We start from the raw sequence: 13,900 nt of genomic DNA, 5'->3' as shown, positions 1-13,900 counted from the left end.
GGAGGATCAGCCCCATGAGACCCCTAGCATCACACCCCTGACTGTATCTATAAGAATGTATAAAGCCTTCCCCTCCCCCTGCTCTATGGTGCCTGTAAAGTCATATTTAGATTGTGAGATGCCGTATCATGCAAAATTGCTCAGCTTATTTTGGGGATTTTGTCATTTAGGTGTCCAGCCTTTTATTCTGCATCACTTTAACTATCCAATAAAGTGATGCAGGCTTGTGACTCTACTTTAGGAAATTGTTTCTGTTCTTTGCATTGTTGGTTAAATGTGCCTGCTGTAATAGTTTCAAAACCAAATGGCAACCTGTATATACATTATTTGTGACATGGCACAAATATACATGCATGTTTGCATTGTTTTCTAGGACAGCTTTTTGAATTAATGAAGTGCCAATAGTAAAATTTTTTTTACAGGGTGGACAATTTAAACCAATGCTTTTCAGTGATTTTAACTTTCGTTTATTGGTAAGAAAAATCATCAGATGGTAGATGAAATGGCAATTAATATTCTCTAAATCAATGTCTTTCACAGCAAATTTTGATTGCCTTGCCCTTCACCCCCTAGTTTTGAAGGTCAAGGTGTGCCACTGTTGAAACATCAGTTTTGTAATGCGATCCTTTCTAAGAAGTATTTTACACTATGGCGGGAAAGTATTATATAACCTATTATGTGATCTTCAGACCTGGAGAAGGGGCGGTACTCCCATTATGGCCTAACAGGGTAATCCAGTTAGAGTCGAAAAAGACCAAAGCTAAAATGTTAAAAATTATCCTCAAAGGGAAGTCATTTTTAAGAGTAACCCTCAACTGTTTGCATAAGAACCTTTGTAGCATCCATTTCTCTGTGCTCACCTGATCCTACTTTTAAAAATTTCTTGCCATTCACTGTTGTTGATTAGAGAGAAGATAAGATCTTTCTATCTTTCTATAATAAATGGGAAGCTAGACTAATAGCTAGTTCAAACTGTTGTAGTTTTAGAAAAGACGCTTTATTTAAAGGTGTTAATCAAAATGCACGAGTGAACACCAATTCTATAACGTAACATACTTTTTCAAAAGCATTGTTCTTTGAGTTGTTTTTGTACGGTATGGATGTTGAAAGTTTAGTATTCGAAAACAGTTGTTATTTTTTTGTTCTTATATGTCTGTTGAGGCGAAAAACACAACACAGACCTACAAAGGTTTTTGCATTTCATGGGAAAGTCAGAATATTTGGGCTTTGCTGTGCACTCACACACAGATTTTTTCAAGACACTTCTGAATTTGCTACACTCCTGATATTTTTTCAAGACACTCCTGAATTTGCTACATCAAAATTACAATTACTACCAGCATCAGTTCAGTTGCAAACCAATGTCATTTGATCATTGATCAGTACACTAAGGTATCAAAAGTATTGTAAAGCAGGCCTGGCTCTAAGAAAAATCAGATGACAAAAAACCTGATATGAAATTGTATTAATAAATTCTATCTATAAATAAAACTTTGGAACTGATTTGTAAAGGTTGTTGAAGTTGAGATAATTCCAAGGCTGTAATGTCAAGTTGTGCTTTAGAGTTTTGTGCACAATAGATTGTTGTTGCCGGTAAAGCCTGGTAAAGCAACAATTTATATTATCAAAAGTAGGACTTTTTATACTTTTTGAGTACCAAGGTTTGATTCTAAGGATACCTTTAGATAAATTTTAAAGCACATATAAGACAATATCATTTTGCTTGTTTTGGATTTCTTACTTTTGGTTGGATAACGAGTCCAAAATATTTTTCATCTTTAGTTGAGTGTTTATTCAACTTGGCAGGTCTTTCCTTTCTATAACAGGAAGACAAAATACTAAGGAAATCCGTTATTGTGGGTGTGGAACAGAAGCTGCACAGATATTCAAACTGGGATTGTGGCCTGCCAGTAGCAAAAAGCCTACCATTGCCTTCAATCAACAGTTTATGAAAATGGCATCCATTTTTTAATGGAAAGTCAAGTTTCACTTTTCAAGTTTTGTGACACCATGGCATTACTTTCTTCCAAGTTGTTACCTATAAAGGTATTACCTTATACTTGCTCACTTTATTATTTTTCCTATGAAATGGTTGTTTTGGGAATGAAAAATAACAAATGAACTAATCTTTCAGAAAAGTGATGAATCAACTAATCTTGCTGATTCTAATTGACAATGGGCTTTAGGATTTTTCTAAATGAGGAATATTTCACAGCTATTATTTGACTATCAAAGAAATAAGTTTCGATCATTACCTGCCGCAATTTTGTTTGGTGAACCTTATCTAATTTTTTCAGAAAACATGTGCCGTCTGCTTAAAAGACTTTCTTGAATCTAAACATCCCTAATGAGAAATGGGCATGGCAAGGAGCTTGTTCCCCCTTTCCCCTTCGACGGCGACAAAAATCGCTCGCGTCGATGACCCCTCATAGGCCGTCGTCCATTTTTCAGACTGGTCATAAAACTTTCTCAGGTCATAGGTCAAAGCACAGGTCAAAATATTTTCTGAATTTATTTGTTTGACTTTATTTGATAATACATTACAGTGCTCCCTTTCTTCAAATATTGGTAACATTTACTGAAGTCTAAAAACCATAAAATTAATCCCTTTTTATGTTGGAGTTGAGAATTTTCAAACACGTTTAGACCCTCCAATGTGTGATGTGCTAAACATTTACTCACTTTAACTTTGTCAACTTCAAGCTCAGCTTCCTTAGCAGCTTCCTTGATCAATCCATTCATTCCCTTCACAGTATTCGTCATACCTTGTCGATAAAACTTCAGCAAAATACTACGCTGAAGATCCGAAATTTTTTCATAACGAACTGCACGACCAGATTCAGCCATATTGTGCCGTGGATGAAAAGGAAATGACGAAGAAAGGATGTAGGACGTAATGATATAGAAATGAGTAGAACCAACGGCACTTCCAACAATTCTAAACCATGGGATGGTATGGATGATCATCAGGGATTTGATAATCCAAAGTTCTAATATTTAGAAAACTTGAATTATCCATATTAGAACATGTTAGATGGGTGACCACAAACATGAACGTAAGCACAAGGAACACTATATTGTTGCAGACGGCGCATGCAAAGGTTAAGGTGCCTGGATTGCGAAGCGACGAAGCGGAAAAAAAGTGTTCGGTTCGTATTTGACTTGGGGAGCCAGAAGAGCTACATAACGAAAGAATTAAAGCGTTTGTTACAGTTACCCGTTATTGGAAAGGATAGACTTTCAATAAAAACTTTTGGAGATTCCACACCGAAGGTTAGGGAGTGAGTGCGAAATTGTCAAGATCAGCGTGAAATGCATTTATCTGCACTGCCATAAGCAACCAGCGAATTCCAGAAGTCGTACAGAGGTACCCATAATTAGGAGGTCTAGATTTGGCCGATATCGATCACAATGACGCAGAAAACCCGGATAAACCCATGCAAGTGTTGGTAGATGAATTTTGGATATTTGTAAGCGGTGAAGTTGTATGCAGAGAGGCAGATGAACCGGTCACGCTTCAAATGAAACTAGGATGGGTGTTGTCTGGTCCATCTGGTCTGGTAAGTGACAATGATTCTTATGTTATGAGAGTTGATACATTAGTCGTTGACAAAAATGACTCTGAGATTGCAAATAAATTGAAGAATTTCTGGGATAATAAATCAATAGGTATTAAAGCTAAAACGTTGTTGTTTATAAGTTTGCTCGCGTTTGTTTCGGAGCTTTAGGCTCACCATTCTGTTCAAATGCTATCGTAAGACACCATATTGCAAAGTACGAGGACGATAAACTGTTTATCGACACTGTGAAAAACTCTCTCTATTATTGTAATTTTGTAATGGGTACACAAAACAAAGAAAATGCGATAGCGTTGTGCCAAAAATTAAAGGAGCGTTTTCGACAAGAGGGTTTTACCATGCGAAAATGGAACTCAAACTTAGAACAAGTTTTGAACAAAATTGACAAAATCGAAAATGAGGCTAGAAATAAAGACCTTGTCGAAACAGAATTGGAAAATTCTACGAGGCAATGTTATTCGGTAAAACCGAAGAGATTAATGTTTTGGGTATGATTTGGAATTCGAAATCGGACACGTTAATATACAAGTTTAATTATTTATTGGGTTCCACTGCGAAGGAACATATTACGAAACACGGATAATATTCTTGCCACAAAGGCTAAAATATTTCACCCACTCAGACTTATTAGTCTAGCAATTGTACCCTTTGAAATTGCTTTTTCAAGCGCTGTGCAAAGAAAATAATAATTGGGACTCGCTGAATGATGTCTCTATCTTGAAGGATTATAAGGCTATTACAAACGACATGAAAGAAACAGGGCGCCTAACTGTTAACAGATATTACCTAAGAAAGGACATTTCAATATCAGATATCAATGTCAGTGATTTGAACGGTTTTTGTAACGCATCAACAAAGAGGTTACGGTGCTTGTGTTTATGTTGTCTGCCATCTATGATCAGGTGAAATAACGTCATAGTTATGATGGACTAAAACACGTATCGCGCCAATAGGAGGTGAGACAAACCCTCCTTTAGAACTGATAGCTGCATTAATTCTTGCTTGTTTGATGAAAGAGTAAAAAAACCGCTGGTCCGATTCTAAAATTACACTTTGATGGATGGCAAGTGAAGGAAAGGTTTTAAATGCCTTTGTCCAAAACCGAGCGCAGTGGCGTTATTATCCCACTTAATTGAACCCCGCAGATATTCTTTCTCGAGGAATGAATATCTTCTTACCAAAATCAAGTCGTATGGTATTGAAGGATACATATAAAACTGGATCAAGAGTATTTTAACTGGTAGGAAACAGAGAGTTATATTAAATGGCTTCAAATCTTGCTGTATATAAACGATTTACCTGATAACATAAACTACTGTCAAGTCAAGATCTTTGCTGATGATACGAAAATGTATTCTCCTTCTAACTACCAAGCGCAACATATTCAAAATGATATTGAATCACACAAAAATTGGTCAAAAACATGGCAGCTTCCGTTTAACAGTGATAAGTGCAGTGTACTTCACTTGGGTAGCTCCAATCGAAGAAATGGATATTATATACCAGATGATTTAACACAAACAGATACGATGATTAAATCAGTTGAATCAATTCGAGAACTTGGAATTATAGCTGACAACAAATTCAAATTTGACAAACACATCGCAAAAAATGCAAAAAAATCTTGCGGTGTTTTAGCGTCCATTAAAAGAACCATGAAATTCGCCAAGAGAGAGACCTTCAATGCTCTTTACAAAAGCCTAGTTAGGCCAATCCTTGAATACTGTGTGCCAGTTTGGAATCCATGTAAAGTAACACAAATTCAAACCGTACACGGAACGCTTACTTTTCCTCGATCTCCCAACATTAAGCAATAGAAGAAGACGTGGAGATATGATTACAACTTTCAAAATACTACACGGCATGGTCGATACTGATAGTAAAGTATTTTTTGAACGAAGTACTTCAGTTACGAGAGGACACAATCTCAAGCTTTTCAAGTTTGCTTCATCGTCGAGCATGAGGAATAACTATTTCTCAAACAGAGTAATAGACGAAGGCAATAATTTGCCAGCAAACATAGTCAATGCGAAGTCAGTTATTGAGTTTGAGGATTTTTGCGGAACGAGAAGTACAACTATGAATACGCTTAAAACCAACGCCAAAGGGTTTAATAGGCCAATGGCCTCTTTATCCCTCATTATATCATATTATAATATTATGAAGGTTTCAAAATTAACAAAAAACAATTTGTGGTGGCACGATCCTGACTTCTTGTGCAGTGTGCGCGATTTTTAGCCGGAAAAAGAAAGTTTTGAGCATGCAAATCAAAACATTGATGATTACTTGACTTTGTGGATTTGAAAAAAACCCTGTAACTGTCAATTTGATTCATTCAGGGGGATCAAATATTTGCGAACTCGTACATTTGGAAAGGTTCAGCGATGTAAACAAGATTCATCATGTTACTGCGTATGTCTTGCATTTTATACAGATATAAAAATTTCGAATTAATATTACGTCTGCAAGGCCAGAAGGTGATCTAAAAACTGATGATATCTGTAAGCTAAATACAAAGTAATAAATAAATTTCCATGAAAAATAAAATGAAAAAGAAAGTGAATTTAAAAATGTTCATATCGCCAAATTTTTTATATTTTTATCAGCTTCAAACAACTTCAAATAATATTCCCAGGGTTGAAAATCTATTTCAATTCGATGCAAGAAACAATAGCTAACAATATATACATAAATATACAATGTTAACTAATCAAAATAGGATATAACTACCAGCTAGTACAAAAAAAGAAATTATGGAATCAAAATTAAAGATTACATTGCATTTTCAGGCAAAAACTGACAAGCACTGCATTTGCACTTCGGTCCGTCCCATTGTTTTATTAGATTCTTAAAACTCTTAAAATTTTATACGGATTTCAACTCGTCGGGTAGGCCATTCCAAATCTGTGGCCCGATTGACATAAGACTTTTGGATCCAAATGTTGTTTGCTTAGGTCTAGCATGAGCTAAATTATTCGGATTTCTTAATCAATAATCTGACGAACGTAATTTAAAAATACTCTGCATAAAAGGTGGGTTTAGCTGTTTTACTGCTTTGAATATTTCAATACATAGAATTCTTCGACGAGCGACGAGCATCGTGCATTTGTCTGCCATCTCAAGCAGATCGTTATACGAACTTGTATGATCATTAAAGATAAATCTCAGGGCACGTTCTTGTATCTGTTTAATTTTCTGTAATGATTTAGACGATGAAAAATACCAGACCCATTGACAATAACTGAAAGTGGAATATACAAAGCTCTGGACAAGAACCTTTTTCTCCTTGAAACCAACAAACGTCTTTAATCTTTTAAGAACAAACAATTGTGTTGCAGCTTTTTTGCAAAGATTCGAAATATGTAAATGGAAATCAAGTTCGTAATCCAACGTTACTCCTAAAAGCTCCACTGTCTCCTCAGATTGAATTTTTTTACTATTAATGATCATTTGTTCTCCACTAGTATTTGTCTTGTTTTTCCTAAGAATTATAGCATGAAATTTTTCAGGGTTTGCAATCATTTCATTTTGCTCTAACCATGATAAGCCGATTCCCATTTCATTTTGCAAGGTATTTACAAGATCACGCATGTTTCTAGAAAAATAACAAAGTGTATTATCGTCTGCATAATTATGGAGCGTTGCTTTTTTTGTGAATAGAAATAAGTAATTTATGTAAAAATGAAACAGGACTGGTCCTAGCACAGAGCCCTGGGGTACACCAGACATAACCTTTTGAAAAGAGTAGAACAATTTACAAAAACAAAAGTAGAACATTTTCATGAAATCCATACGCATGCAGTTTGGCAATAAGCAAATCATGTGGGATACAAACGAAAGCTTTCAAAAGACCCATTAAGACTGCACCAACGAGATAGTCATTGTCACGGCTAGTCTTCCAGTCTTCTATCAAACGTATCAAAACATGTTGGGTTCCATACGTTTGTCGATACGCAGTAATGAAGACTAAAAGCGTGTAATCTAAATGTTGAGCCAATTGATTTTTAAAGACTTTTTCATATTTCTTTGATAAGGTATTGAGAACACTAACTGGGCGGAAATTTCTTTCTAATGTACAATTTGATTCCCCTTTATCTAGTGGGCAAACTGCCGCTTTCTTTGCATCGTTTGGGAAACGAAAATTTCGAATGCTACAGTTTATTGAAGTAGTTAAAGTATTTGTAAGTTCATTTGCAGCCAAGGATACAAGCTTTGGGAGAATTTGATCTTCACCAGGAGATTTCTAGCCATCCAGGCATTTTAATAGTTTTGCAACTTAATGACTGCCTATCTCTTGAAAAGTGAAAGTAGCCTGGCTTTGAATAATATTAAGGATCTTTAGGATCAAGGGTCTCCCCACTGTGGTGCCTTTAGAGAGGTCAATAAAATTTATCATTCCATTACACTCTTTTTTTATAAAAACCAGTAAATTGAAGTGCAGGTTGGTCCATCTTAATTTCTTTCAAAAATCTGAGGCTAGAATAATTTGTTCTTAAATTATTAGGGTGAGAGCAGTATAATTGCTAGCTATTGCGCTTTAGAGAAGTTTTCAAGCCTCAATTGCCAACAAAATGAGTAAAACATCCTATACTGGCTTGCAGCGTTTGAAAGTTCACAGAAAATGGTCCCTAGATGGGAAAACACTCCTCCATTTTTAGATGAAACAGTGTTCAAAGTTACATTTTACAGTAGATCAGGCTAAAATGTTCTTAACTTTTTGTCACTTTTGACCAATCTAAGGGCTTGTGTTATTATGAAAAAAAAGTGAGTGTAAAGGTTATAAAATTATGTTTGAAAATAAATATCACCATTTTATATGCCGCTGAGTTGTTTCCCCATGATGATTTTTAATGGCATTGATGGATGCTTTGATATCCTCATCTTGAGAAATGTTTGTGTATTGTGATTTTACATCTACTGTAAGGAAATAAGTCGGATGCTAGTGAGCATATAGAAATGGTCACTAAAGAATCTCTTGCTCGTCTCCCAAAGGTTAGTCAAAAACATCGGTGAACGTGTGGACACAATAAGCAAGGGCCTAAGTGACTTGCCTTGAGAATTATTTTAGTGTCACGGGAATTAAAGGCAAGTTCCCAACATTTTCAATTTTTGCCAGGGCAATTTTTTTTCTGAAGGCAAATTACCTGTTCGATCTTTAAGAATTTTCCCATTCGATCTGCTTTTTGAAACATCAAAACAACCAAATCAAAACCAGGGCAATCGATTGGGGGCAGTGATGAGATAAGAATATCAAATAAGAAGATAAATTGTAATTCCAGGTGAAAAGAATGAAATTTGGCATTCACATGCATCTTGTTTTTCTGGCACGAAAGCTGCAAGAAGGTCATGATGCACAGTTAGGGGTAGCTGAAGCTCATTCTTCATTTGAAGGTGAATTTACTTCATAAAGCGACATTTTTTGGGAAGATGACCGAGACTAGAGAGACTAGATTATATATCGTCAATAAAATTGCAAATGTCTTTTTAAATGCCCTATAACATTCGGAGTCAAACTTTTACAGCTGCTGACAACATCCAGCTAGAATTTGGAAAATTGGAATGTTTCTATCCAAAAGAAACTTCATGCCACTTTGTGATGGTTCATTAGGACCCCCCAATTTTCCCACAAGGATGCAGTACGGCCACGGTAATGGGTATATTTTCTGCAACAAGTGCACACTATACCTAGTAAACATCAACGTTAAAAAGTGAAACAACGCCAGATGCGCTGCAATAAATGCACTATTTCCATTCAAGATGGATAAGCTTAAAATTTAATGGCGCTTCCAAACATCACTAATCACAAAAAGCAACGTGAGAATTATATTGATTTGTGTGGCAAGATTGCTTGTGCCAGTATCAAATGTCTTGAAAAGTTTAAGGATGCTACTGTTCAGCATATAAAGCATGCATATTCTGCTCAGAAAAGAAGGGGAACAGACACTGTAAGTGATAAAATCTATTACATATATACTAAATAGGAATATGGCAAACAGTTGAGCTCTACCATACAGATCTTGAAAAAATCAACATGATTTTCCTGTGAAAGACTAAGTATAAAATATCAAGAATATTTCTAGTGAAATTCTTGTGATTCATTTTTGCAATTGGTCAAAACCAGTGTGTGAAGAATTCTTGTCATGTTTGCGTGCCAGGCATAAACTGTGTGTCATACATACAGTAATGATTGTCAATGATTAAAAATACATTTCATTTAGTTAAAACAGTAAATGATTGACCTTGTTTGATATTGAATATGGCATCTAAAGAATGATATCAGATGGACCATCTTCATCGAGCATATTTTCAAGGGCTTTCCATATTGATGTCTTTGATGTATATCACTTTTCATTATTGCAACATAAGTTTATCAATCTTTAATTTGGCTTTGTCCCTTTTACTTTATAAGCTATCAAAGAAAGAAGTTCCCTGTCAACTTATTGTTGTTAGCCCCAATGCAGGTACTGTATCCACCATAACTTTTTCTTTTTATGTTTTGGACACTGTCTGAAGTATCTCTTAAGATTTCTTTTCCCCTTCTAGAAATTTGTTGGAATGATTTATACAAACTCAAATAAATCAGCAGAGATGGAGAAAATATTGAAGGAAATTCACTCAAAGTATGTCCCTTGCAATGATGGGAAATGCAGTTCGCTTGCAATTGTTGGTGATCAAGGAACTGTTGAAAGAGTGAAAGAGGAGTGAATGTTTTGCTACAGTTGAGCAATGGCTTTGACGAAGTTGAATGGCTTGATGGCTTACACTTGAAAGTTGGAGATTTTCATGCAGGAATGAAGGTTTTGCAAGTATGTATTAACCAATGTAATTATGTCAGGAGAAATTTTAGCAAATTACAGCAATTAATCACTCATTTCTACACAATGAACCTGGTGCTCTTCTATGTTCTTAGGCGAGCTCAGTTGAAAGCAGTTGAACTTGAGGGAGAAATTTCAAAGAAAGGAACTTCCATCCTCAGTATCAATATCCCTTATTACTTCCCTTGTAGCCCTTAGTTCAAGTAGCCCTTCCAGTCGATCAATTTTGTTTTATTAACTAATAACTCACAGTGTTCTTTGTCTGCTACACTTAGAATCTTGTGTTCTTAGAATCATGTGATCAACAACTCTTTGTTTTAATTTTTCTAGAATATGAAACACAACCAGAGTGATACACAAATTATACCTAAAGTATTCTATGTATATATACCATATGGAGAAGGAGGAACAGAAACTTACAACTAGATTCTCCCGCACTTTACAAAATACTGCAGATTACATCACATTGCTAAACGTATGTTCACGTTTATTTTCAGTTGGGATATGACCAATTCTATAATGCAAAATCAGTGATGGCCAAGTGCACAATCTTTAGTGATAGACCTCTTGTAAACCGCCGAAATGTTGTCACTGATGTGTCAAAGCGCTTTGATGCAAATAAGAATTTTTTTTTCTTGAAGTCCATGCAAGGATTGTTGCTGCATTTTTAGTGATTCTTGGCATAAAGGATATAGAAGAGCAACCATCAGAGGGGACCTTACCAAAATATATTTTTAGCAAATCCAAAAAAGAGAGAATATTTCCATGGATTATGCAGCAGGGTTGTAGATGAATATGTATTGAATGCCGATAAAAATGGAGATCTCTTGCAAAAAAAAAGCATACTCAGATTGGCTCAAATCAGTGAATCCCAAAACACAAGATGTCCGCTTTGCTTGTAGAGAAGTGGGTTGTAGCAAGGCTTTTACTTTTGACGGCAAGGCAAGATTGGATAATGAAAAATAACATTGCCTATATAAAGGAAGAGATGAAATTGAAAAAAAGAACAGTGATATTGATGCTATGTTTAACTACCAAAGATCACTTTTGGATTTTGGTGCTATTGTTCTAAATTTCTACGATGCCATTTTAGAGGGAGATGGTGCACGACTTGTAAGGTGCTGGAAATTTATGCTCCCATATTTGAGAGCTGATGGTCCGAGGAGTGGAAAGTATGCTCTTGAAGCACTTTACCTCATCATTCAAGTTGAGGCTTTTCTTTTCCAAAAGGATGCTCATGGATTGATCTGGAATAGATTCCACAAATCCAAAGATAGTTGTGGTAGCAATATACCCATGGATTTGATGATAGAGCACAACAACAATTTCATGAAGAATGCAATAAAGTCCCTGGGACCAAACAGCACAAATAAAAAAGCAGTTGATCGGATTGCGAAAGCTGTGACAGTAGCAAAAAAATTAGTGGACAACTTGACCGTAGGTGTGATATCTATAAAGGGTCAGGTAAGCACACTGAAACATCAGCAAAAAAGGACTTGAAGAAAATTGTTCAAAACCTTATGAGAAGTGGTAGAACATACAAGGTATTTGATGGAATGCAAGAATCTCTTCTAGAAGACTTTGATTTGCATGGTATGTATGCTTGGATAATGAATGCAGCACAAAAAGAAGATCATGATGAACAGGGCAAGAAGATGACTTTGAATGCATCACAAAGCATAATTGTGTAGCTTCAGAAATATAACTTTCTTAAAATGCAACCGAAATATAAAAGGAAGTATGATAGAGATCAGATTGTAAAAATGGGGACCAATTTTGTTTCTTTGCTTAAAGTGCCCCTTCACCTTGGAGGGAGTTTATGAAAACAAAAGACCAATGAACATAGGAAGTTAGAAAACCATTTTTCGTTGTGTAATTGCAAAGAAATTCAGAAATATAGGGGTTTTATTTCACACCCCTCGCGATGCAGTACCGCGTTTTAAGGGTGGACTGGGAATGAGCCTTAGCTACGTCATACCGGGAACCCATATTGGAATCGTATCTCGACGAAGACCGTGTCTGTGCATACTTTGTTCAATCTTTCCAATATTTTACCATGTCTTCTTCCGAAAGCAATGTGTCTAATGCGAATGGTAGTTATGATTATGAGTCTGAAGAAATTTTGTTATAGAGGTTGAGGGAAACGAGGAAATAGGTGCCGCCGCGGCCGCTAATGTCGATTCAAGTACGGACGATGATAATGGCCTACTCGAATACGATGCCGTTGTGGACGAAGAGTACGTTCGAAATTATGAAAGGGCTATTCAGGAAAGTCGAGAAGAAGAAAGCATCTTATCGAGACGTTTTGAAGGCATTGAGCAACTGGACTCTTGGTGAGTTTATAGTCAAAGACTTTCTACCCCTAGATACCGTATTTCTACAAACCGGAATAGATAGGCACAGACCAAAGTAATAACGATATATTCGAATGTGGGCATGAGTGTTTTTCCATCTCATATTAATGTATTTAAGAATCTAATTAAGTTGAATTTATGAGTCGTTGGCATCTTAGGGCTTATTTTTCATATATTCTACATTCGAGCCTTAAATACTTGAATACCGAAATACGAGGTGCAAATTAAACCAATTTACTCCAAAATCAAAGTATTTATCGAAAACTATATCCTCAAATAACAAACTGGTTGAAGGGGCCTCCTGAAAAGTAAAACTTGTGGGTCTTTGATTGAGCCATATTCCCCTTTTTGTACGTAATTTACATAATCCAAAAGTGAATACCTAGAGATATTGTAATATAAATGTTTTTGTAAATAGTTACGGATAACTGCCTCAGATCTATAAGGATTATGCCTTTTTCTTTAGATGCAAATGTGGAAACTGTGCTTTAGACAGACTTGCCAATGCTAGACAATGCAAATGCTGCACTGAAATTAAAGGTTGTATATCATCATTGACAACTGTAGAAGTAAGGCAAGATATTGGCGAACAGACTCCAACATGTGTGGTTGAGCACCCTGGGTTTAAACCAGTGTGCCTCAATAAATGGTCCTTAGGGGTGATAGCACAGAGCTTTGAAAAAAAGACAAAACAAGATACAAGCGTACTGGATTTGAAAATAAGTAAGTGCATTTTTTTCAAATTCAAACAACAAATTGAACTTTCACAAGTATATGTATCCAAAGTAAACAGAGTTTTATATACAGTTAACACATTTTCTATTTTCATAAGGCTAAAGTTGTTAAGGGTACCATAGATTTGTTTTCCTTTTTTTAAAATTAAATCTAATGTGTGATGGTTTTTTATATGGTTCAATATATTTCATTGTGTTGTGAGTTTTCATTACAAAATAAACATCATTCAGTGTTATCTTTTTCCTTCAGGTTCCTACGAAGTATCTCATACAGATCCTTCACGAGGTTGATACACGGTCGTCTTGGAAACAAAAGAATTCCCTTGCCGGCCTGTGCATATAATGCAATTCGACAAGAATTTTCAGTTTTGGCAGGAAATGCAAAGGGGTTTGAGAGTAATAGTTCAGAGTAAATCTAA

The 13,900-nt window shown here is 35.7% G+C and overlaps 1 long non-coding RNA gene across 1 annotated transcript; it reads left to right on the top strand.

Annotated features, from left to right (window-relative positions):
* The first annotated feature begins 11,902 nt into the window (after positions 1 to 11,902).
* On the top strand, positions 11,903 to 13,865 carry LOC135687937 (uncharacterized). The gene is made up of 3 exons (XR_016145349.1): positions 11,903 to 12,726; positions 13,214 to 13,470; positions 13,732 to 13,865. It is a non-coding gene; the product is annotated as an uncharacterized LOC135687937 (long non-coding RNA).
* Positions 13,866 to 13,900: the final 35 nt, after the last annotated feature.

This window comes from Rhopilema esculentum, chromosome 5 (assembly GCF_057945365.1).
Source record: "Rhopilema esculentum isolate cy_ngs chromosome 5, ASM5794536v1, whole genome shotgun sequence".
Lineage (NCBI taxonomy): Eukaryota > Metazoa > Cnidaria > Scyphozoa > Rhizostomeae > Rhizostomatidae > Rhopilema > Rhopilema esculentum.
Note: the sequence above shows the minus strand (reverse complement) of the source record. Positions and strands in the feature narration are given on the sequence as shown.